This window comes from Argiope bruennichi, chromosome X1 (assembly GCF_947563725.1).
Source record: "Argiope bruennichi chromosome X1, qqArgBrue1.1, whole genome shotgun sequence".
Lineage (NCBI taxonomy): Eukaryota > Metazoa > Arthropoda > Arachnida > Araneae > Araneidae > Argiope > Argiope bruennichi.
The window spans coordinates 11,367,601-11,392,295 of NC_079162.1; the positions used below are offsets into that span (position 1 = coordinate 11,367,601).

Genomic DNA, 24,695 nt, shown 5'->3' on the forward strand with positions numbered 1-24,695 from the left:
ACCAAAAGTATACTCTAATGAATATTATTTTGGCTGTTGCTTTCTACCGCTGTTTGTTTTTGACTTGTTAACAGCATGTCTAACACTCTCATGAATGTTGTATTTATTTAATTTAAAATATCATTAATTTATATCTTCATTTTAAGCAGAACATTATCAATCGTGCAAGTGAAATATTTTAAATACTTTTGAAATATTTAAGTGGTGATCTAACTGTCGTCTACATGACAAACGTTTTCAATAAATTTTCTTTAAAAAAGGAAGCATTCGGGGGAAAATAACAGAGTGCTAAATATGACTTTAGTTTATAATTTAATTTTAAAAAATGTTCCTGTGAAGAAATGAACCACTTTTTCAAGTGGGTCGTAATTACGCTTGTAACTAATATCTTATTATAGTATTATTCTTAGTTTCCTTCAAGATAATATGAATGTTAAATTTCATATAAGATATTTTTTTTATATATACGTTTGCGAAAAATAATCATTCCTGCACAATGAATTAAAATTGTCTACTTGATACTAATTTATATTTTAGTCTTGCCACGTTCTGTGCTGAAAGATATAATTCATTTGTTTCCTTAATAATCATTACAAAAATAGAATTTTGAATTTCATTTATTAATTCAAACATACTCTTGTCTGTTTCAATGAATCACTTTCTTAAATCTGGACTACAAATGTTTATAAACAAGTCAGGAAAATCCAATAATAATCTTATTCATCCTCAAATATATCAGTTCTCTTTCGTCGATTTTTATTGAAAAATACAAAATGCAAGAATGTTTGTATATACAAGGCACCCAAGCTTCATAAATATATTTAAGCATTTTTTTAAAACAATATCTGGAATATCGTAAATAATAAAACAGCATAGCTTTATAAAGAGTTAAAGCGAGTTAAATCCTCGGAAAATCTATAAATCATTTTTTAACATATATATATTAAAAAGGAATTCGAGTATATTGATGGAGTATTGCAACTTTTCGTTAGAATTCCACCTACTCTTTCTCAGCAAAAAACTTCTTCAATTGAATATCTATAAAGATTTCCTCCATTACTTCAACGAAATTGAAGAAGAATATACTGCCTCCGGAAATCTCTAAAGATTTTCGTAGAATCGAGTGATTTCAGGAACAGTAGTGGCGACACATTAAAAGCAAGCGAGTTGAATGCAGCTCGACAGAAATCGATAATGACCTAGTTGAAGCATTGTCTTTTGGCCACCCTACGATTGACTTCCAGTAAAACTAAATGATAGTTGTCCACATCAGTAGTTTGAACTGGATTTTCCAATGCCAGATATTAAAGAATTTCAGTGACAGATTTAGTTAGACTGTTTAGTGAGTATTTTTGAAACAACGCTAAGTTTCAGTGTTATCGCAAGAATTATTTTCAAAAACTGGTTGTTAAGACTCTTTAGAAATTCATTTTTTTTTTCTTTATAATTCTGCATTTTGCAATGTTAAGCCACATATAAGATATTTCTAATTCTATCATCTAATATTGCAAAATATTCTTAGACTGATTTGCAATTATCCAGCATCTGGTGCGATTAGATTTTCTTTAATGTAGTGGTTATTTAATATATTGATTATTAATTTTCTTTACTTTTGCCAGGAAAAATTTACAATGACTTTTTTTTAATCGTAACACATTTCAAAATTTTATCTATTGTATCTAGATATATTTTTCCGACATACTTTAGAAAGTTTTTCACAATAATAAATAATTCATAAAGCAATACAGCTTGCAAATTACAATTTTTAAAAAAAGCACCAAAAATTGCTGTAAGAAATCTTAGATGACGAATTAAATTAAATTTCATATTCATCGAATAATATTTGCAAAAACGGTCCAAGAATGACTCACACGCCCTCTCTCTCTTTCTCACACACACACACATGTATGTTTGTGCGTGTGTAAACATATTTTAACAGTTGTATGGCCGAATAAAAGAGACTTTGAAATTTTAACTCAGATTTATTTCACTACGCTAGTCATTTTATTTACAAGAAGCAAGGATAAAACTGTCATTCTTTAAAATCGCGATATAAGTGCAAAAGAGCCCGACATGTTCCCTTTTTCCCTTTAGTGATTTTACTAGGAAATTTTGATAGGGGTTTATTTCACACGTGTCGACTTAGGAAAGGGAATCTTAGATAACTTTAAAAAAATGTTGTAAACATTAAGTATTTTTATCCCTTCTCTCACAGCGTGACAACATGATGAATTCAGCAGTTTTACCGAGCGCATGCAGAGTTAATTAAATAAAAAAAATGAAAATTGGATCAGGAAGTAAAAAAAATATTTTAGAATGAAGTTAATAGGCATTTTTATTAGATTAAGAAATATTATTACAAACACAAAGACACGCACATATGGAAGGTTACAGTAGTATATCAATTAACTGCATGTTGCTATAGAGATTTTTTTAGGTTTATAAGTTTCCAAATCATTTTGTAATGTTTATCATTCAAATAAATTTATATTAATGAAATTCATTCAATATGCAGATAAACTATATTTATTACGCAAGAATACAAAATATAAGAAAATATTTAATGCGTTTCATGAAATTGATATTTTTGTAAAGGAACGAGAGTTATACAACGGCATTTATAGTAGGAAGAACATTCCGTGCAAAAATTATTTAAATGATAATTAATAATATTAAAGTATTTAAATTGAAATGAACAACTATTAAAGTATTTGAAATGGGATATAAATGAAATATATAAATCGTTAATTTTTAAATTCTTGAACAAGTTATATAAATTAGAAAGAAAATTAAACATCATAGTACTTGCTTTGCCAAAGAAAGTGCAATTTAAGAAAGCATTACAACAACATGGAAAACGTGAAATTTTCAGTTTTCGAATTCTAGATTTTTATCCGTGACAGTGTTATCTCTTTCATATTTGAAAAACCGGATTGTAATTAGGAAGGAATTATGTGTGCATATATATAATGATTTCTATTGTTATGAATCTCTTGCAAAAAGAGACTTGCTATTTGTGAAATAAGAAAATTAGGGTTCGCATGTATATATATATATATATATATATATATATATATATATATATATATATATATATATATATATATATATATATATATATATATATATATATATATATATATATATATATATATATATATATATATATATATATATATATATATATATATATATATATATACATGCATATACATATATCATATCGTCCAAAAATGAATTTTAAATATACTTTCTACTTTATTCCATCTGAGGATTCAAAATTTCATTAATTTGTTTCAAATATCCAGCTAATCAGCGATTAACATCTATTTGTGGATCTACAGCATATGATACGGAAAAAAAACGATTACAACTTTCGAAGCTCTATTAGATGAAGAACTCGGTTCCGGGTAGACACATTCCTGCAGAAAAGCTCTATCAATAATAACTTAAAAATCAACGTGACAAGATTGTTTCTATTATCTATAAAAATAAATTGTACTCACATTAAAATAAAATTTATTTATTTGAACATATAAATGCATAATATTTTAATGAAAAATAGTTACTTTCAAATACTTTTGTGATAATATTGACTAGAAACGTTCGTCCTTTAGACTTTACTATTCTTGCGAACACAATGCTATTATCCTAAACGCATGACGTATAAGATATACTTTTAAAAATAAGAAACGACAACTTGTTTAGAAAATTTTCAACATGATAAATAGTAACCCACCTTTTACATCTGTTTCATCAAATGGCATCACATTTTCAAGGGATTTCAACCGGCATCGTAATGTCGACGAACGTGGAGTCTAGGTTTATTGCGGTAGAAAAGATCACCAAAATATATCCAAAGAATGTTCATAATTTTGCAGTTGGAGAATGTTTACGTAAATCCTGATTGTCTCAAGTATATATTTTCTGTTTCGGTGAATCATTATGAATATATTCAGCAAAAAAAATCACAAACATATGATTCGACGAATAAAAGAATATCCTCATAATTGCATAAACTATTCTGCTCACATGATTCCTGCATGCAAAATTTAAAATCTTTTTCGTCTTCACATAAGCATATCTTCACATCTGTATTCCTAAAATGAAAACATAAATGAAATATTAAAAATGATTTAAAGAATAATTCATATATGTTTTAACTAATAAACAAATAAATCAGATAAAATTTTAGTGATTTATGAACAGGAAGAAAAAATTCTGCCATACTTATTTAATTGAAACTTTTTAACTTCAAAAGCATTTGCAGCCATATTTCTTTTTATTTATTAAAACTTGACTTTAGTTTTCAATTCGTTAAATTATTTATTTTCAAAACACTCAAATCTGAACTTCAAACTGGAGAAAAGGAAAAAAAAGTTTTTTTTGAAGAATTAAAACATTGACTATAGGGAGAAAACAAGAAATATGTACTGAATTATAGGTTTCTGTTATTTGCACACTCCAGGATCATTTTGGAGAATGCATTACAAAATAATTTTGTTAACAATTATTCTATAATTATTTTAAAAAATAACTTTAAAATTGAGTTGTACTGCAAAAGTAAAAAGCAAGAAAAAATTACAAAAAGGTTTTAGAATGTTCGACATTTAATTTACTTAGAAATAAATAGATACATTAATCACAAAACTCATATTGAAATTATAATAGCGGATAATGAGTATTATAGAGAAAATGATGCCATAAATCTTTTCATTCAATTCATTCATTTTTTCATCTAAAATCCTGCTCATGAAATTGCCTCAATGATCCAAGATGAAATGGGCTTTCGAGTAATGTTGGCAAAAGGGTGACTCAAATCAAATTTTGCATACAGTGGATGCAGGATGGGAGAACTAAGTCTTTTTTACTTCCTTTCCTAAGATTAGAAAAGCGATGTTTAGTGAGAAAGTACTAAGAGTGAATGTTTCTACACGTATCAGCCATAACATATATCAAGACATCAATTTTTAACTATTTGTTTAGAAAAGATGTGGCTACTAAAAGAATTCATTGACAAAAATTGTATTTTTGGATAAGAACAATTGATCTTTATATTGACATGGATATTTGAATGTAGTATCGTCGTAAAGAACAGAACATTTAGACTCAAAATAAATATATGCTGAAATTCAAAAGTGGAAAGTTTACCAAGCACTTAAAAGTTTAGAAATGATCAATTACGCACAAATTTCTACCATTTTACTTCTTAAGTTCAAAATCTTATGACTCTTGAAAAAAGGTTAAAGAATTCTAAAGTGCATTTAGAGCTTTAATTTGTTTTTATAAAATACAAATACTTTAGTTCGTAAAGGAAGCAGCTACTCAATAAAAGAATTTTCCTACTCTGGCAAGGAAAGTTCCATTTGCAGACGGATAACATATGTAATTAGCTGGAATTTTTTCGTTTCCCTTGGGAGTACAATTAAAAACAGGGCTTCAAGGAGAAATTTCATTTATTGGAACAAAAATCATTTCGCACTGCAGACTCACGTGTCAAAGAATTTTCTCAATTGCATGTACTTAAGCGAAATGTACGTTTTTCCTCTCAGCCATAGCTACTTTAATTATCTCTCAGCAAGCAATTAAGAGCTTGAAAGAAGAGAATAAACAGAACGTAAAGAAGATTTCGTGTGAAATGTTGTTTGAACATGGTCACAAAACACACGCAAGCTACTTTCTTTGAATCATTAAACACCGCTGTTCGCGCGTTTTTCTACACAAGACTGACAGAATTGGTTGCACTTTTATGTGACATAGGACAGACGCATCATTTGTTAACTTCCACTAAACTTTACCCACTATCTCACACGTGTTGACATTCACGTTCGCTGAGTTTATAATAGACTTACGAAAGCTCTGTACTTATCTTTCTTCATTTAGGGTTAACTGAACTCCGATTGTGCACTAAAGTATGCATTGTGTTTACAGTACAACATTTAAACTTGGTTCTCTGATTCTTTACTTTTCTTCACATTTATCTCTACTGTGTGATGTTTCTATATAGACTTATTGATTTTAGGATGAAGCCATTAAATGTGTGATCATTCACTCCCAATCCAGTCGGATTGATTAATATCCATAATAACATATTAAAACTTACATAATACTGATAATTACATCGTTTCAAATTTTAGCACAAAAGATGTTTTTAATTATTTCAACATTTTAAATTGAAATTGGTTTTAAGAGGAGGAAATTTTTATGACATATTATTTGAAACATTGTATCATTTATCCCACACATCATCTTGACAATAAATAAACAATTATTTTTCTTTTACATTGGTAACGTAAATCCAAATGAAATTTCACTAAATGCCTAAAGTTCTAAACGAATTTTAAAAAATCGGTAATACCGAAATAACTCAGCTACAACTCTTAAGAGGTAATAGATCATCTTGAATGGGGTTCAATCTCTGGTTTCAAAAGCAACACGTAGAAAGAGTACTCTTGAAATATCTGCAGAAGGAGAAAGAATTTTGCATTCTTTATTTGCTTGAATACATTTTTTTTTACCTGGAGGCCCTGCAGCATGCCAAATTAGGAATACTTTTATCTTTTTGCGTAGGTGTTTTTTAAACAATTTTAATTAAATCTCTAAGGGAGGTTGATCCCTGATTAACAGGAAATGTAATTCTTCTAGGAAATTAATATTATCGCTTGTACTTTTTTATGTGACTGATAGTTTTTCGAATCAATTTATTTTTATTTTCACATTAAAGTTTTCAAAATGACAGAATTTAGCTTATTATTTTAAAAATTTATTCCTATTGATGATGCAAATTAATTTATTTTTTAACTAAGGAAAATATTAGTCATTTTTTAAACATTTTGGTTATCCTTGTTTGCAGTGAAGTAGAGAAGCAAAGAAGAAAGCATTAATTTCCTAAAGCATGCAATGAAATTATTTTTATTTTAAAATATTTTATTTCTAGCTTCGATAAGAATTTTTTATTGAAATAATGCTAATCTCTTCGAACTGTAACAAATCATATTTTATATGACGAGCTAAACTAATGTGAACTTTTAAGCAATTTTAAGTAAAGTCCAGATTAAATATTTATTTAATCAATGCATTTGTATTGTCATTAACGAATATGAGTTTATTTAGTTTGTTCAATAGAGATATGGTATACATTTCTGTATGTTGTCAATTAGGCTGTAGAAAACGCTTTGTCTTTGATTCTGAATCATTATGACTTACACAACTTTATGAATAAAATATTGCTATTTTATTAGCATTCAATATTTCTTTATTACTTAGAGTCCGAAATTTATAAATACATTGAGGGATTGCATAAACACATCGGGTTATGCAACACATGTTAAAGTAATAAAGTTACCAGTATGTCGTCTTTATATTTATTGAAAGCACTTTATTTGTATTTAAAACGCTTCATTAGGAAAAAAAAATTCAATTATGCATTTTTTTAAAGGAAAAATCTTTTTTGATCTGAACGCATCTGAAAATTCTGCTGAAAGTTCAAAAGCAGTAAATATTATATATAAGTTCTATTATATATAAATTAGAAGTTGCATCTTGATGCTTTGAATAACCTTAGCTTATCTTCACTTTTCATACAATGAACATTGAATGCTTCGAGAAACAATGTCTACAGAGCACTTAAGTCAGCATATGTATCTGACATGAGAGAACGATAAAGAAGGAAAAAGAGAAATAAAGCATCTTTTACATGTTTCAAGAAATACAACAGGATTCCCAACAGCGATATTTTGTGCATTACAACTCGTTGATGAGTAACGCAACAATAATTTTAGTTACCAACGTGATAGAACATATAAATGATTACGGATTCACATAGTAGTATAAGAGTTTTTCTTGTACAAAATCTGTTTGGATTTTAATTAGTAATATACCTAATTTTCTTTGGGTTTTCACTGAAAGGCAATAATTTATTTGATATGAAACTCAAACTTGCATACAGATGATATGAGAGTGAAATTCAATTTTTGTGGAATATTTACTCATGCAAATGCAATCTCGTAGTCTTCAATGCCATTGCTCAACAACTTTATAAAAAGTTCCTGAATACTTCAAAAATATTTAATTTACCGATTAAAGATTGATTTTTTTAAAGATAAGATTCAATTTATTTTGCATCCCTTTCAGCTTTATTACAAATTTAGGTATATATCAAGTTTTTGATTCCTTATAAATCATTACCGATAGAATAAAAGCATTTCCTAATAAGAAGCTATTATTTCTCTAGTATGCAATCCAGATTGAATTAAAAATAATTTTCCTTTTTATAAAAGCATGTGAAATTTCTGAGGTTATTAGATAAAAAAATGTCTAACAGTACAGCCATTAGAACTGTTTCTTGTATGCCTTAAAAATGCCCGTGCTGTTTCGCAACTAAATTAAATTTTAACATAATTAAATGAAACTTTTCGAAATTTTCTTTTACTATTTACACTATTATAATTGGTAAGAGCCGGAAGTCTTGAACATATAATAATTGCTAAAAATAATATTTTTATATCTTTTGATTAAATAATTAATTTTTTTTTTCTAAACTATCAAAAATAAGAATGGAAGAAGTATTTTTAGTCAGAGAAGTCTTTGATTTCAGAAAGGAGATTTCGGGAAGGGTTTTAAGTTCTTTAAAACACTCTGAAGTAAAATGAATTCTGTTTCTATAATCTGGTTAGAGCCTGAAATATTTAAATAGCTGAAAGCTTTTTTTTTTTTTTTTTTTTTTTTTTTGTAAACAAAAATTATAATTAAATCTTTAGTTTGGAGAGATCACGAAAGAAGTTTTTATTATTAAAATATATTTTTTTATATCCTTAACATGTTTTCTTTTTGCTTCAGAAAACTTGCTTTAATTTAAAAAAATAACTCGCAAAGAAAATCAAAGTGCGTTTTGTTGGTCTTTGAAAATTCAATTTGACAAAAATGCGAAGGTTGAAATTTAGTTTTTCTAGAATCATTCTCTTAACATAGCACATTTTTTAAAAAGTGCTTTTATATAAATAAAAGTACTGAAAATATTTTAACTGTTGAATTTTCATGAAAAATCATTTCATGTTTATAAAAATTATTAAGTCTGTTTCGTTGACAATTATTAAATCACATTATGTACAATTTCTTTTTATGTGAACTCTACGAAACTGATCAAACTTAATGCTGTTGCAGATCATATTCTTCTTAATTTCAGATGCTTATAATATATTTTATTGTAAATAATGGTCAAATCTGAATTAGTAGTAAAATTTATCCTTTTTGTATTACAAAATTACAAAGGTAACTTAGATGCAAAATTTGATTTCATAATATTGCAAAAAAAAATGAAAAAGGGTAAAAAATACATACTATTTGGCAAGATAATATAAGTTTAAGATTTAATTCTTTTTACTTAAATAAATGAATTTTAATCTTATTGTAAAAACATTATGCAATAGCTCATATTTTACAAATTCAGACAACAAATTTAGCATTTTAAAAAAAGACTGATAAATAGAAAAGATTTTTAAAAAAATCGCAAATTGATTATGGTGAAAGAAAATGCAATATTTACTCAATTTTATTAGATGTTAAGATTCCTAAGTAAACGTGAACTTTCGGAAATATTAAACTAAATTTCATTCTTTCCATTTATTTTCTCCACTAGATTTCTTAAACAAACATACTTTACTTTTCCGTCAAAAATGTATTCTTAATAAAATAAATTTATGTTAAGTGCAATGAATCATTTGAAGTTATTAAACTTATTCAAAAAGGCTGAAAAGTTGTTGAATGAAATTATTGACTTTTTATCCATTCATTCCTATTGGAATTCCTATGGGAGCACATTTATTTGATTTTAGCTTCAGGTAATAAGTATTCTTTGCCTTCAAAATCAGTCGAGCTCTTTTTATGGCTCAGTGGTTCCGTTTCAATTACTCTCATGGAATAATTTTATGACTTTGTCAGATATTATTGAATATTTGATTTGGTTGTTGTATTTAGTGAGATGTCGAACAAATTCAGGAACCCTTTAATAGACGCATTTGCTTCTTCGCCGATTCAGTTACAAAAAGAAGCGATCTCTAGCTAGTTCAAGACATTTTTGTCATTCAAAATTTCAATTAGATAAAAAGTTGTCACATATTTACTAAAAGGAGTTTCAGTCAAATTGAAACACATTTAGATCTCCCAGAATGGGACAATAGTTTGATTATCATTATTATATATATATATATATATATATATATATATATATATATATAATAAAAAGCAAATTTTCTTCTTTAAGCACAAGACCTTTTTTAGGTATACAGGATTAGCAATAAAGTTATTACTTTAGGCCACTTCATTTGCTTCTAGTCTGCTTTTTTTCTAATAAATTTCTTTAAACTATATAAATAAAAATTATTACAAAATTGAAATGTGCTCACTAGACCCATCTTATTCTTTCATATTTTCATAATTTATGAAATGAAGATTAATTTTAGAAAATGAGAAATTAAACAAAATAAAACTTAAAGCTACCATTTAAAATTTAGGTCTCCCGGTATCCATATAAAAGCATTATGTTTTAAAAAGTAAATAAGCATATTTTAAAATTTTTGATCCAGAAGTAAGTTAGAATCAATTCTTTTATTTATTGTCAATATTGTAATGCAGTTTCTTAAAATTCCTTTTGTAGAAATTTAAGAACGGAAAATCAGTGTTATAGGTTGCCGAATAACTATACTCAGCTATAAGCCATTTTGTTTCATCGCTACCTTGGAGACAGCAGTCAGAACATGTACCCTCTTTTTCTTGAGCAGGTGGCTGTGGAGACATGTGCAACAGAGGCTCATCCAGGAAATGTTTTATTTTTCAGGATTTAAATAATACCAGAAAATCGATTAGTGGTAATAGATAAACCGAATATTTTTCGTGAAAGAAAGAATTATTGTCACCTCCGAAATAGTTTCACTCTATTTTGTTTGTCGAAAAGTGAAAACATTAAGTAAAAAAAGATGTAAATGTGCAGAGTATCTATGAAAGAAAAATAAATAATTTTAGTTGAAGGATAAGTTTCAACATATTCTGAGCATATAACACCAGAAAGTGATCCCAGAAAGACTTCATACTACCATCAGCACTAAAATTCTTTGAAATAAAAATGCATTGGTTAAAAAAAGTTTCATACTACCGAGACAAATGCTGTAATGACTTAATTCGACTTTTTAAACCCTTAATACAAGAAGCTGCTTGTTTGCTTCATTTGAACGAATTGTCTTTGATGAAAAATATGGATGATTTCGACGGTCTAAAAATCTCTAAGAAGTTGTCAAGATGTACTTGTTGCTAAGTACAATAAAATAGATACTAGCTCAGCAATAAATAGTAGGGTTGGGCTGAAACCAAAATTATTTCTTGGGCTTATGTCATGTTATTCTAACAGGCGAAGGCCACCAAAATTTGAGAAGCAGAAACCCTGGAAATATCACGCATGCAAGATGTATGATAATCATAAACTGAATTTTATGTTTATACATTGCACCACTTAATCCAACTCTGCAGTCTAAACAAATTATTTAAATTTGTCATTTAAGTGTATGCTCCTTTGTGACTTATCATAAAATATTATCCAAGAATTATTAATGCTTCACAACAATTTTTTAAGATAATACAATGCCTCAAGTACTTAGAAGATTAATTTCAGGCTATTGTTCATTCATCTAGACAGAGGACAGCTTTTATGGTAAGCACAAAGAAATTCTTTGGTACGGGTTATTTGATTCACTAATCACCATAAGTCTCCGAATCACCATAAAATGATTTTGATGCAGATATCTTATTAATTGGTCATTAAAAGCAGTTGCGAAACTATATATGAAGGAGTTCCTTCGCATTCATAAGCAGTAGAAATAATTGTAAAATAGATAACAGAAGTTTCAGCGAGTATCTGCTATCAGTAAAATAGATAACGGAATTTAAAATTTCAAACAGAGAAATGGGTTCAATGTTGCTAGATAACGAAATATAATCCAAAGTTTGAAACGAAACTTCATTCTGCAATGACAATAGGCTAAGTACTGACATGAAAAATCACTTGCATTTTATACAGATAAATAAAGAATATTTTTTGATATTGAATAATATTTGAATATTTTATTAGTAAAATTCTTTTCAATTAAAAATTTTATTTACCTTTTATTTTATTTCCCTTACTCCGAAAATCAGCTTACTTTGATAAAATAAAAAAATAAGATGGGCTTAGTGAATGCATTTTAATTTTGAAATAGATTTTATTTGTATAGTTATATGAAATTTCTTAGTAAAAAATAGACCTAAAGCAAATGAAACCATCAGAAATAGACCTTTATTTTGTGAAAAAATCCATAATTTTATTGCTAATCCGGTATATCTAAATTTTACATAACACAGATATAAATTTCATTATCGTTAATTAACACTCTTTATTGTACTTAAAAAGCGAAAATTTTCTTTCGAACATTGTTTTTTAAATAAATTGAAAAAGCTATGTTTTTCAACAAAAGAAATCAAACTTTAAGCCCATTCCGAGAGATCGAAATATTTTTAAATAGGACTAAAACATTTTTGGTGACCACAGTAACAACTTTTAATGAATTCAAATTTTTAATTTAAGAAAAAAAAAGGTTTTCTTGATACACTCCAATGAATAAAAATGGTTCCACTTCGACATTTCTAAAGTTCTATAATGATGATAGCCATAAATTCGGCATTAAAATCTAACCCACTTGAAAGGGCTTTACTTGCAGAGCAGCTTATAAAAGATCATTTTCTATGAACTTCAAATAAATGTTGTATTGTAAAGTTCCACATCTCTGAAAGTCTGAAATATTGTAAGTGGATTTATTCGCACAAGAGTTTATAATAGATAATTTTTCATGAATTTTTATAAATCTTGTATTTATACATTTAATGAAATCAAACTTTCTTTGTTTTACTTAATAGAAGATTTTGTTAGTTATTCCAAAATCCTCAAATATATATATGTTTTATTTAAATGCTATGGATGTATTTATGGCAAACGATGGATAATCTCTTTATTGAATATTTCAATGTGATTAGATAAAACAATAGCTGATTTGTAATTTATTATATCTTTAACCGCCAAACACAGTGAAGCTTTACGTAGTTCAATGTGATTAAAATCATTTCGAATGATTCTTCAATTCAAAGAATTGATAACTTATTTGACGAAATTCTCCATTATTCCAACAGTTTAATTACAATATATTTTGTAACAACCTGTGAAATTAACTCTCTAACATTTACTGGTTCTTTGGCACTCTCAAACTGCTGTTTTATTTATCTAACTTTTCAAATAATTTTTTCGGATTATCTTCTTTATTAACCACCGGAATAAAAAATAACTTTAAATTAAAAATATTGCGTTGATGCTTATTATTATTCAGTAAAAAAAATATTCAAAACCTGAATTATTTTCATCCTGATTTCATCCATTCACACCCGATTATTTTTAATCAAATCATCATAAATACCTTCAGAAATCACATTGTATAATTTCAAAAAAAAAAAAAAAAAAAAGGAAAAGACTGCCTAGATAACATTAACGGTCATTATAAAAGGAGGTTAGATAAGTATTTCTTTTTTTAATAAATCGGATTTTAATGTGTAATTGTTTTTTTCTATATATTTAAAAATAATTAATTCATTTGACGTCAAATTTTTAGTATTTCGTAGGGAGGGCTTTCTCATTATAAGAAAGGATAATTTTGATGCTTTGCGATATTTTAACAAATAATTTGCATTTTATTATCTTTCTTTTTGACCCTCTCTCTGTTTTGCATTTTGGCTAAGATTTAATGCCCAGTGGTTAGTTTCACAAAGGATGGAGGCTTATAAATCACTTCTAACAAATTTTTTGAATAACATATCTTAAATATCTGAGAATTCAGTTTATTTTTCAAATATAGCAACAGCTTATTTATAAATGAATGTCAACACTATTTTACAAATGTTAATTTGCGTTAAGAAATTATTTTTTGGAAAATAGTTTTACATTTGATTTATTTTGATTTTTATATTAATTCCATCTACAATATTAACAGTTTCTTTTCCAAATAATATTCTTTGATTGTAGTGTGACTTAATTACGAAATTTTATCTCAGTAACTTTTTGATTCATTTTGTATTTCTCAAATTTGGATATTTGCTTTTAAAATAACATTGATTTTAAATGAACACTGAATTTATTTCCAAATTTGAGAATTGAAATTGTGATTGCTATTTTATTGAAATATTTCCAATAACAAAATGAGGAGTCTTGTATAAAAGCAACATGATTGTTAATTTTTATGATACTTATTCAAACTGGATATTAATTCCCTTGTTCTCTTTGTAAAGCAGTTTTGCTATAATGAATTCCAAAATTTTATTTACAATAGAAAATTTAATAATTTTTAAAAGCTAAATCTTAATTTATAACTTGTCGTCAAGTCATTTATAACTTGAGTGCTAATTTTATGTTTCGGGTTTATCCTAAGATGATAAGTATAAAACAGACATTCGAATTTTCTTCTGATACTTAATTAATTTTTAACTATCTATAGTTATGATGATAAAGTTATATTGCAGATCTGATCTACCTAATTTTGTTGTGTTCTCTTGAAGCCTTGATGTAGAAAGTCTTTTAGACAGATTTTGTATAGATTTTGATATCAACTCATAATTTTTGGAGTCACAAACACAACCTAATTGCTCACAAACAAAAGAATTTCTTAAACGTGGAGAAATGTAAGGATCTCGAAGTCAAATTATTTGACAATTACGATCTTTTCTTGTATGCTACATACATCAGAATTTTAAACTAATTATCATCATAAAAGACCCCATATGCAGTTCCTCTGCCAGAAAATGTCAGATTAATTTTCCTCTTGAAATTAACCGTTATTTCCGTAATTTAAGTTTTTATAACTAAATTTTTTTTATGAAAGTCATTAAAAACATAACATCTACTTATTCTATTGATCAGATTAAAACAATGCCGATATTTATTTAAACCCAAATGAACAATGAGTTTCTAGTCAACAATAAAAAGCTATCCAATTTAACTAATTTCCTATGCGATTAACAATCGCTTTTGCCTAAAAATAAAATATCTTCCTTATAATAGAGCCTGATGGATTCGTCGGCTTAAAATGATATTATGGTAATTCATTTCTTAACAATCATTTAAAATTTCAATGAATAATAGATGAATTAATACATTTTATTATTAATAAAAATTTCTTTGTGTTAATGAAATGCCTCAAGAGCAGATATGCTACAAAATTTGAATTGAGATGTATTTTGAAATGTAATGAAATGCTTAAATCTTAAAAAATCAAAAATTGCATAATATTTGAAAAAATATTCACATTAAAGATTAGTCTGAGTCACATGTGGTTATTTTTCGAAATTCTAGTAAATTAAAATGACAATATGCTTTTTTTTTTTTTTTTTTACAAAAACAAGCCGAAATTTGCCTTGATGGATTGCCGAAATAAAGTCCTTGATGGATTGAATCTTTTTCAATGAAATCTTTAAAAAACAAATTTATTTACATCTCACAAAATACAGCTAATTTTGGACCAAAATTCCGTACAAATGTAAAAAAGGCATCCTGGATATAGCTATTGTAAATCTCAGTTTCCATAATAAATTGTTTATTTAGTCGTTACTTAATTATATTCATTATCTTAAATAGCACGGTCAGTTAATTTGTTGCTCTGAATAAACCTGTTCTTTTAAATCCTTACCATCGGTATTATCTGCTTAAAATTCAATAATAAATTTTTAAATTTAATAATTTAATATTAATATTAAATTTATTTATATAAAATATAGATATTTCATTAAAAACGGTATCGTTAGACGTCTTTAAACTTATTTTATGAAAAATTCTTAAGAAATCAAATGACACGTTTGAAATGTTTTTCACTAACCAAATCTCTAGAGTTTTTCCAGTTTCGGAATATTTTCAGATTATCCAAATATTCAAAGGTAAGATATTGATTTATTTCAATATTTTTGGGAAAAAAAAACAAAATCAACAGATAAAAAAGCACGTGTGTCTGTGTGTATGCGTGTGGGTACGTGTTAGCGTAAATATGCGTTGTATGCGTGTGGGTGTTTTGTGAGCTCAGTTTTCTTTTCAAATGTATGAGTGTTGCCCAAAGGAAAAGTGGACACTTGCGATTGCGTTGGAATGATTGCAGCTAAAGCAGCTCTACCGAACAGGGACATTAAGGGCGGTAGGAGGTGTGCACTGCAATCTGTATTGGAACAGCACTCGGTAGTATCGTTTTTGATTCATCGATTGCCGTGAACCACTCTTGATTGATTTCCTGCCCAAGGGGACAGTTCAATTCAACACAATATTGTAATACTCTGACGAGATGACGGAAAACAGTCAAAAGTAAACGGCTAGGCCTACTCACACAATAAGTAACCCCCCTCCTTGACAATGCACGTCGACACGTCCCTTGTGAAACCCCAGACAATCTTTAAAAAATTCAATTGAAACACCCACCCTACATTCCGAATTTGTCACCCTGTGGATTCTTTAGGTCACTTAAGAGAGCATTACAGGCAACACGTTTCTATTCGGAAGGCGAAGTGAAGGAAGCTGTGCAGGACTTGCTCAAGAATCAATCACCATCTTTCTACAGCAAATTCATAGACCTGTTACCTAAATGATGGGACCAATGTTACAACGCTCATGGTCATTTCTTTTGATTTCCAATAAAGGTATTCTTTTCATTCAACTTGTCCACTTTTCATTTGGGCAACCCTTATAGGTTTAATATTATTTATTGATTGATGATTCTTTTTTAAAATTTCAGTTCTAGTTAAGAGCAATGTTATATTAAAAGGCAAAAAACTATGCAATGTCTTATAGAAACTCACATATTTTTAATTTTTTAATTTTTAAGCAGCATTTATAGTTATCTCTAAGAAACTTTTCATTTTCAAACTTAAAGAACGCAATTTAGCAATGAAACATTTAATTATTGATTTGAAATTAAATGACAAAGATAGCACTTGAGTTGAACCTCACTTTGTACATTTTCACTTTACCATGACATCTCAGTCTATTTTTTAATATAAGAGTCTGTAAAAATGAAACTCGAAATCGGAGGCATTGACAAAATCAAATATATATTTTTTAATCCATCGATAACTTTTAAACATAGGTAGATTGTTTTGTGTTCTAAGTGAAATATTTTAAAATTAGTAATCTGATTTGAAAAAATTTAATGACATTATGACACTTTCAACTGAAATTTTCATTCTGAATTTGATTACTAAAATATTTTCTTTCCACTTCTTTCTTAAAAAAGTGTTAATCCAAAAAATATTTTATGGCATCGGAAGGAGGGTAAAACAGAACTTTTAATAGCAAATGTTCTTAAATAAAAATCATTTTACATAATAGTTTATCGATGAATACGTGATTAATAATGGTAGGTTAAAAGGTGTGGAAAAAATGTTTTAGTGGTATATTTTAAAAAATAGCGAAAAATTAACACATTTGTTTATACTTTATAATTATTGCTGTTATTGCTGTCACTATTATTATTTGTTATAGTTATTTATATTTTTTACATTTTTTTTATTTTCTTATATGAAATATTTTATCCACAAGATAGAACTGCATAAAGTTACCTTACAGTATGTGTCAGCACTGGTCATTTTTCATTAAAAAACTCCAATTTTATATAGGAAACGACAAACTAAAAAATACCAGCTGCTTATCAGTATGCATAAAACTTTGCCTCATTCGGCCAAGACTTCCTGCTTTATGAAAGGCATTAAGCCACCCATTTTAGCAAACAACTATGAATTTTGTAATTCTCAAGCTAAGCTAGCAAGAATTATCTGTAATCGAAGCTGACATGCTTCATATTAGTTCAGTTTTCTTCCATTCGAGGTAGTTTCTGAAGGAATTAAATTTGCTGTTTTGTGGCATCTTAGAAAATGTTACTTCCTGAAAACGTCAGAAGAAATGGAAATGATTTTCAGACTCTGAAATTCCTATCCCAGATGCTCTCTTTTATTCCTAGATCCCATAGCTGAATTTTCATCGAAACCTTTCTCAAAAGCTATAGTTGCTTTACAAATTCCTTGTTTTTCGAGCATGTGGCGGAGAAATTTCGGAGATCATCATTCACTGTAAACGCTTACTGTCAGGGAGTTTATTCCTCCGAAACCAAATGAAAAATGATTTTTCACATTGCGTGATTCCTTTTGGTGTCGTATATACTTCAGAGAACGTCAGTGTTTCATAATTTCTAATCAAAGCGATTTTTATCTGTGACAAGAATGTCATTCCTTAACATAGAAAAGGGCTCTTTTTTCATGCGATTATTTAGAAAGGGAAATTTAAAATGCATTGAATCATACAACTAACTGGTTTTTTTTAAAGTAATGAACAGTGACGTGGTTTGAACACTCCTATTTGAATAAGCAAATAACAAGAAGGGAAAAAAATCAATAAAAATACAAGAAATTCAAATGTTTTATTAATCTTTAAATAATATATTTCGTTGTTCCTTAGTCTCATTTAGAAAAAACGAAATTTCAGTTTTATTGAAAAAAAGTCATTACTTTTATAAAAGGTTGAGGGGCAAATCTTGTTCGGATATTTAATATAGAAAGTTTAAATTGATAAATAATTTCAAATATTACTAGGAAAATATGTGAAAAATATTCAAATTTACATGGAAAACATATGTGAAAAAATATTCAAATTTACATGGAAAACATATTTTTTATTTGCTATTCCTGCAGCGCTTAACTTGATTGACTCTGAAATATAATTTTAGTCACATACTGAAGATGGCATTCTACTTCAATATATAATTCATTACACTTTACGTAACATTGTTTGCAAGTCTATCATCTATCTTAAATTAATTTTTTTTTTATAAATGAAACAAAAAATGTTTTATGTGTTATTCTAAAGTGTTTGAAGACAGCATTTTCTTTTCATGAAACTGCAGCTGATTGCGATGTATTTGAGTGTATACATCGGATACATTGAGTGTATACATTGCTGTATCATCCTTTGATAAGAAAAATGTAATTAAAAAATATAACAAACTTCTTATCGATTTATATATTTGAAGATCTGGATTTTGGTATAAAACCTTTCTTTAATCAGACCTAAAAATGTACTTAAGGAATAAACATAATGAATTCTTGCTGTTGAATTTTCAAAATTTCTCTAGAAATTATCACTTATGATAGCCTATGATTTAAATTTTTTTGCGAAATTTAATTGAAAGAAAGTTTTATTTAGAGTACGACATACGTAATTTCCTAGAAAAACTCCATCAAAATCAGAAGCGACATATTTTTTACAGTTATTCCCGTTCTAATGACGTAATTATCACCTACGTCTTTAAGAATTCATAGCTATTCTTCAAGCTTTAATATGAACGACAAGAAGGACATTAAGAAAATAGTACAGTATGTTACGTCCGAAGCAGAGTTTCATGAAAAACGGTGACTGAATAATACTCTCAGTCCTTTTAATAAGATATTGGGAATGGACAAAGAGCAGCACGCAATTGATCCGTCTGCGAAGAAATCCAAGTCAGCCCATATATGTTTCATTAAAGATTTGGAGAAGATGAAGGCTATTACTGAGCAAAAGATAGGCAGAATATGAGATCAATACTGAGGGACTTGGTTGCCCATCTTTATCCTGTCGTGCAATTCATCCTTTTCATTAGGGTTTATGGTGACTCTACGTGACGTTTAATAACTATCCGATGAAAGAAGAAACGTATGGATTTTTTGCTGCTTTGGAAGATGCATACTCTTTTTCTCGCGTATTGGCCGTAATGAATACAAAAAAAAAAAAAAGTGATGCCGTCCAAGCGGCATTTAAAGTAATTCCACTTTTGCGAAGAAATACAATAAGAAGAGGAAGGATTATTGAATAAAATATTTATTTCTATATGAGTCCCATTAAATGCTTTTACAAGTAAATGAACTGTATTGCAATATAAAAAAAATGTCAATTTGCAATCAGAATATTTAACAAAATATGATTGTAAAGTTTCATTTCAAACGTTTCAAGGGTACTCTTTGTAACTATTATGCTTGTTTTGTAATGTTCCATTCTGAAGTTACACGAAGGCATTTTTGGAAGGAGTTCGTAACTAGCCACTGTGATGACATGAAAAGACGTTGGTCAGAATTTTGAACAGCAGAGAGCTTTGCTCTATACTTTCGTGGATTTCTTTTTTCTTTATACTTATTCGCATATTATATACTGGAGGCTATATTTGAATCTGTCAGGTATAGCGATGTGTCTATTTTTCAGAGCAAATTTACTTCGGATACTTCTAGATTGTTTCACGATTTCAATTATATAAATGTATATAACGCATTAATTATACAGTTTGTCTCAAAAACCTTGACCGCGGCTTTTATTCCTTAAATATTAATCAGAGACATATACAGTAAATTACAAAGTTGAGTAAAAAAAGTGCGAAATGTTATGAAATCGATTAAATTTTCAATGGATTAAACTATAAAAAATAAAAAACTTAAATTTTTATACCAACCACGTACAAAAAAAAAAAAAAAACAAAAAAAAAATCCCAGTGAGTAAAATGTGTCCCACCCTCTAATAAGGTCATGTACAAAATTTTAGAATTTTATCATGAAAACTCTCAAAGATATGTTAAAACAAAGTTGGTGAAGGGTCAATCATAAATTAAAATGCCAATGTTTACAGCTTCAGTGCAGATGACGCGACGCAGGAATGCACCATAAGGAAATAAAATATGCTTTATATGTTTAGTTTTAGTTACAAATTTTAAAATCTATGCTTACTGAAAAATACTTTAAAATTTTATATCATGAATTACAGAATATAACTTAAAAATAGCACAGTCAATGAATTTGTATAAAAACTTATTATTTCCTTTAACCTTTAAGTTATTATTTCTACAAATTTTTAATATTTTTGAGCTAATGAATAGCAAAATTATTATTTATTTATTCAATCATTACTTTCTTTGTTAATTTGTGTACGACCCATAAAACACGAACATCCGACATGATTCTTCTGCTTTGCGAACTCATTTCCAGATATCGAAAAGTGGTTTAAGTCAGCGTTTATGTAGTTTCATATCTTTGAGACTTTCTGTGATAAATTGCTGAAATTTTGTACATGACATTATTAGAGAATGGGGCACATTTTACTTAGTGTGGAATTTTTTTGTTCGGGGTCCGTATAAAAATTTAAATTTTGTATTTTTTGAAGTTTAATTCCCTGAAAATTTTAATTGATTCATAATATTTTACACCTTTTTTTAAGCAACTTTGTATTTTACAGTATATGTCTATGATCAATATTTAAGGAATAAAAGCCGCGGTGAAGGTTTTTGAGACACCCTATATATATGTATATGTATATGCATATATATTTGTTAAAACTGTTAGATTTGTTAAATTATTTTAAATATATAATGCTTTGTTTTCTTCAGAAATATTTTTTATATTAAGAGCTATTTTAGAAATATATTTCTTCTCTTTAAAAATCATCTTTTTAGATTATGTTAGTTGATTTCTGACTTGTAGCAGATTAATATTATCAAACCATATGTAAAGGATATATTCAATTAGTAATCAATATTTAGTAGTCATAATAAATGTATTTTTAATATAAATGTATAAATGTAAATTTAATTAACTGTAACAGGTATTGGGAAATCAAAATAATATACTGTTTTAAGGATTGCAAAATAATATTTTGACTTACCTGAATATAATGCTGTGGCAATAGCATTTACTTGCTATCAAATTAGTAGAAGTATCATCGATTTGGCCTTTCTGTGTGTGACCATTTCCGCAAAGGAACCACTATATCTGTATAAGTTGAAGAAGAGCAACATTACCTTGATATGATTGTCATCTTTCAAAGAAAAAATGCAGCCATGCAAGCACCATAAATTATCAGAAAATTACTTACTTTCCAGATGGTAAACACGCTCTCGGAAGATAAGAGAAAATCTTTGGAATCGATTGTACTGATGTGCCAAATTTTACTTAAAGCTGAAATCTAAGCAATGCATATGTTACATTGAAAGACCGATATCTTGCAAATGTCAACATTCTCCGGTGAATGTCAGATTTCACACAATTGCCATTCCGATGAATGTCAACATTCACCGGATGAGAATGGGGACACTCACCGAAAAATGTTCACATTCTCTTATTTCGGTTTTTCACGATAACATATATATCATATTTTTTTCGAGCATTTTTAACCAAATATACTTATATATTTACCTCTTCCAGTAGTATCTCTATGAAGTACAACTTTCTACAAAAGAACGGACTATTTCATGTGTGTGTATATATATATATATATATATTAGAAACACTTACTTTTTGGTATTTGGTAATTATTTAAATAAAAAAATTAATGATGTCCCCAAAACACATAATAGTCCTTATAATTCATAGAAGTTTGCAACATTTTTTTAAAAATTACAACATTATGTCAAAAATTGTTATGCATAATGCATCAAATAATCCAATCTTCATAAAAATTCTTAAATATTCATAAACGGCAATAAATAACTTCGACAAATAACATACATTTATTTTGTCTTGCTAAATCATATTTATGAGTAAGAAATTAACGAAAATATTTCATTCAATTTCATCATGCTTAATACTTCACAAACAGGATTTCAGATTCTAATGTTAATGTTACTTTAGTGTTACAATTTAGGATAGCAAAGCACTATGCGTTGAACTATGTGTTTTTCCCATTTACTCACATATTGGATCACATCTCATTTATTCATATTCTGGATGTTACAACTGAAATAGTCAGATACATCAATGTGTCTTTTTTGCATGCTCTTAATTCATTCATATCAATAGAGATGCATTAGTAATATCATTAAAGAGAAAAATAAATGTATGCAAAAACTACTGAGATAGATAAAGGTAGATTTTGCATCCATAATGTTTTCGTTAGATATTTTGTTCACTCACATTAGTTAGCACTATAAAACTTCAGACATTATATATATATATATATATATATATATATATATATATATATATATATATATATATATATATATATATATATATATATATATATATATATATATATATATATATATATATATATATATATATATATATATATATATATATATATATATATATATATATATGAATACATGTTTCGAATAACAATATAATAGCGAATGCCATTTATTTTCACAAACAGCAGTCATTAAGAAAATGCACATATTAATTATTTGAGAAAGAGAGAAAAAGCTAAGATAAAACTACTTTACTACTTTATAAGGTAAAACATTGGAATTTATTCAAAGCAAATATTGTCTGTAAATGGAGAAAAAAATTCATTTGAATATTTAAATGGCAATTATTGGTGAATGCAGCTGTAAGTTATGTTGTTGGGCAACATTGCTAATCTTGAATAAAAATCAATGTTCTATTACATGGGTCTTTTGTTTTTACATTTTCCAATTTGTAGGTAAACCCAATTATTAAGTATAATTACTATTTTTCTAATCTCAATCTGGTTGAAATGAATTGTTTTAGTTGAATATCAATTTATTGCAAAAGTAAAAAAAGAGTTTTAAAGCAAAGATCAAGCAGCGATTGTCCAATTCTTTATGCATCAAAAGAAAAATGGAAACTTACAGAAATATGCAATTACTTTAACAACGAAACAATTAAAGTGCAACAGAAAGATCATATCAAGAATTTGGAAATTTAGTACTGAAAATCATGATCAAGGTTAGATTACGGACATATACTATGGATATTTAGATATATTTATCTTAGCAGCACCAATACATCAAGGCTATTAATGTTCACAAATCTACATTATTCCGAATTTCGAAAAACAAAAATCCATAAAACGAATTTTAAGCGACATCAAACCATTTCATGCAGAACAGAATAAGTAAATAAAGCTTCGAGATCAAGGTACCAGTATAAAATGCAGTAATAAAGTTATTGAAAAATCTAAGAATTATCTGAACTCTTAAGATAAAAATTGCGCTCCCCGTTTACCAGTATACCGTTCTTTAATGTATAATTCTGGGAGCCTTATTCTTATGTGTGTAATACATAAAAAGAAATTGATTAAATATACGGAAATGAAGCTAAAATAATTTGGCGTAAGGTGGATTAGATATAATTTATGACATATTTGCAACTATAAATAAATTTTCAAAAAAATTATTATATGTATGCATAAACGATGCTTTAGAATCCCAAAAATATTCATGATTTCTTTTGATGTGATAAATTCAGTTAGAACTCATTATGATAATGACCAAGATTTCACAACACGTAAAGTTGTAATAACCGGCTTAGACAAATTAGATAATTGTACATAGTAAGGAAATTAGTCTTACGTAGCTCACTTAGTATTTCTTCGTTAGCTCTCGGTTTTATCTGCATTTAATTTCTATCAAATATGTTTCACCCCTTTTTTCAAAGAAATATAATTTATTAGTAGTTTTGTTTTTGAAACTACATGTATAGGCGCATATTGAATGTTTGCTAAAGACTATAATGTAATTACATAACATTAATTGTATATATACTGCATATTGTAAGGATATACATAGATATACTGTAATTAAATTAATATCTTGAAAAAAAGCGCAAATATTATTTTCTTT

General features: G+C 27.4%; 1 protein-coding gene across 2 annotated transcripts in view; it reads right to left on the reverse strand.

The window, feature by feature from the left end:
* LOC129959443 (uncharacterized) overlaps window positions 1–24,695 on the reverse strand; it is a 145,444-nt gene that overhangs the window by 89,491 nt on the left and 31,258 nt on the right. The window contains exon 2 of one of the 2 annotated variants that reach the window (XM_056072274.1): window positions 3,740–4,100. The exons of the other annotated variant lie outside the window; for it this stretch is intronic. The gene's annotated coding sequence lies outside the window, so the exon portion shown is untranslated. The remainder of the gene's footprint in view (window positions 1–3,739; window positions 4,101–24,695) is intronic. 2 annotated transcript variants of the gene reach the window in all.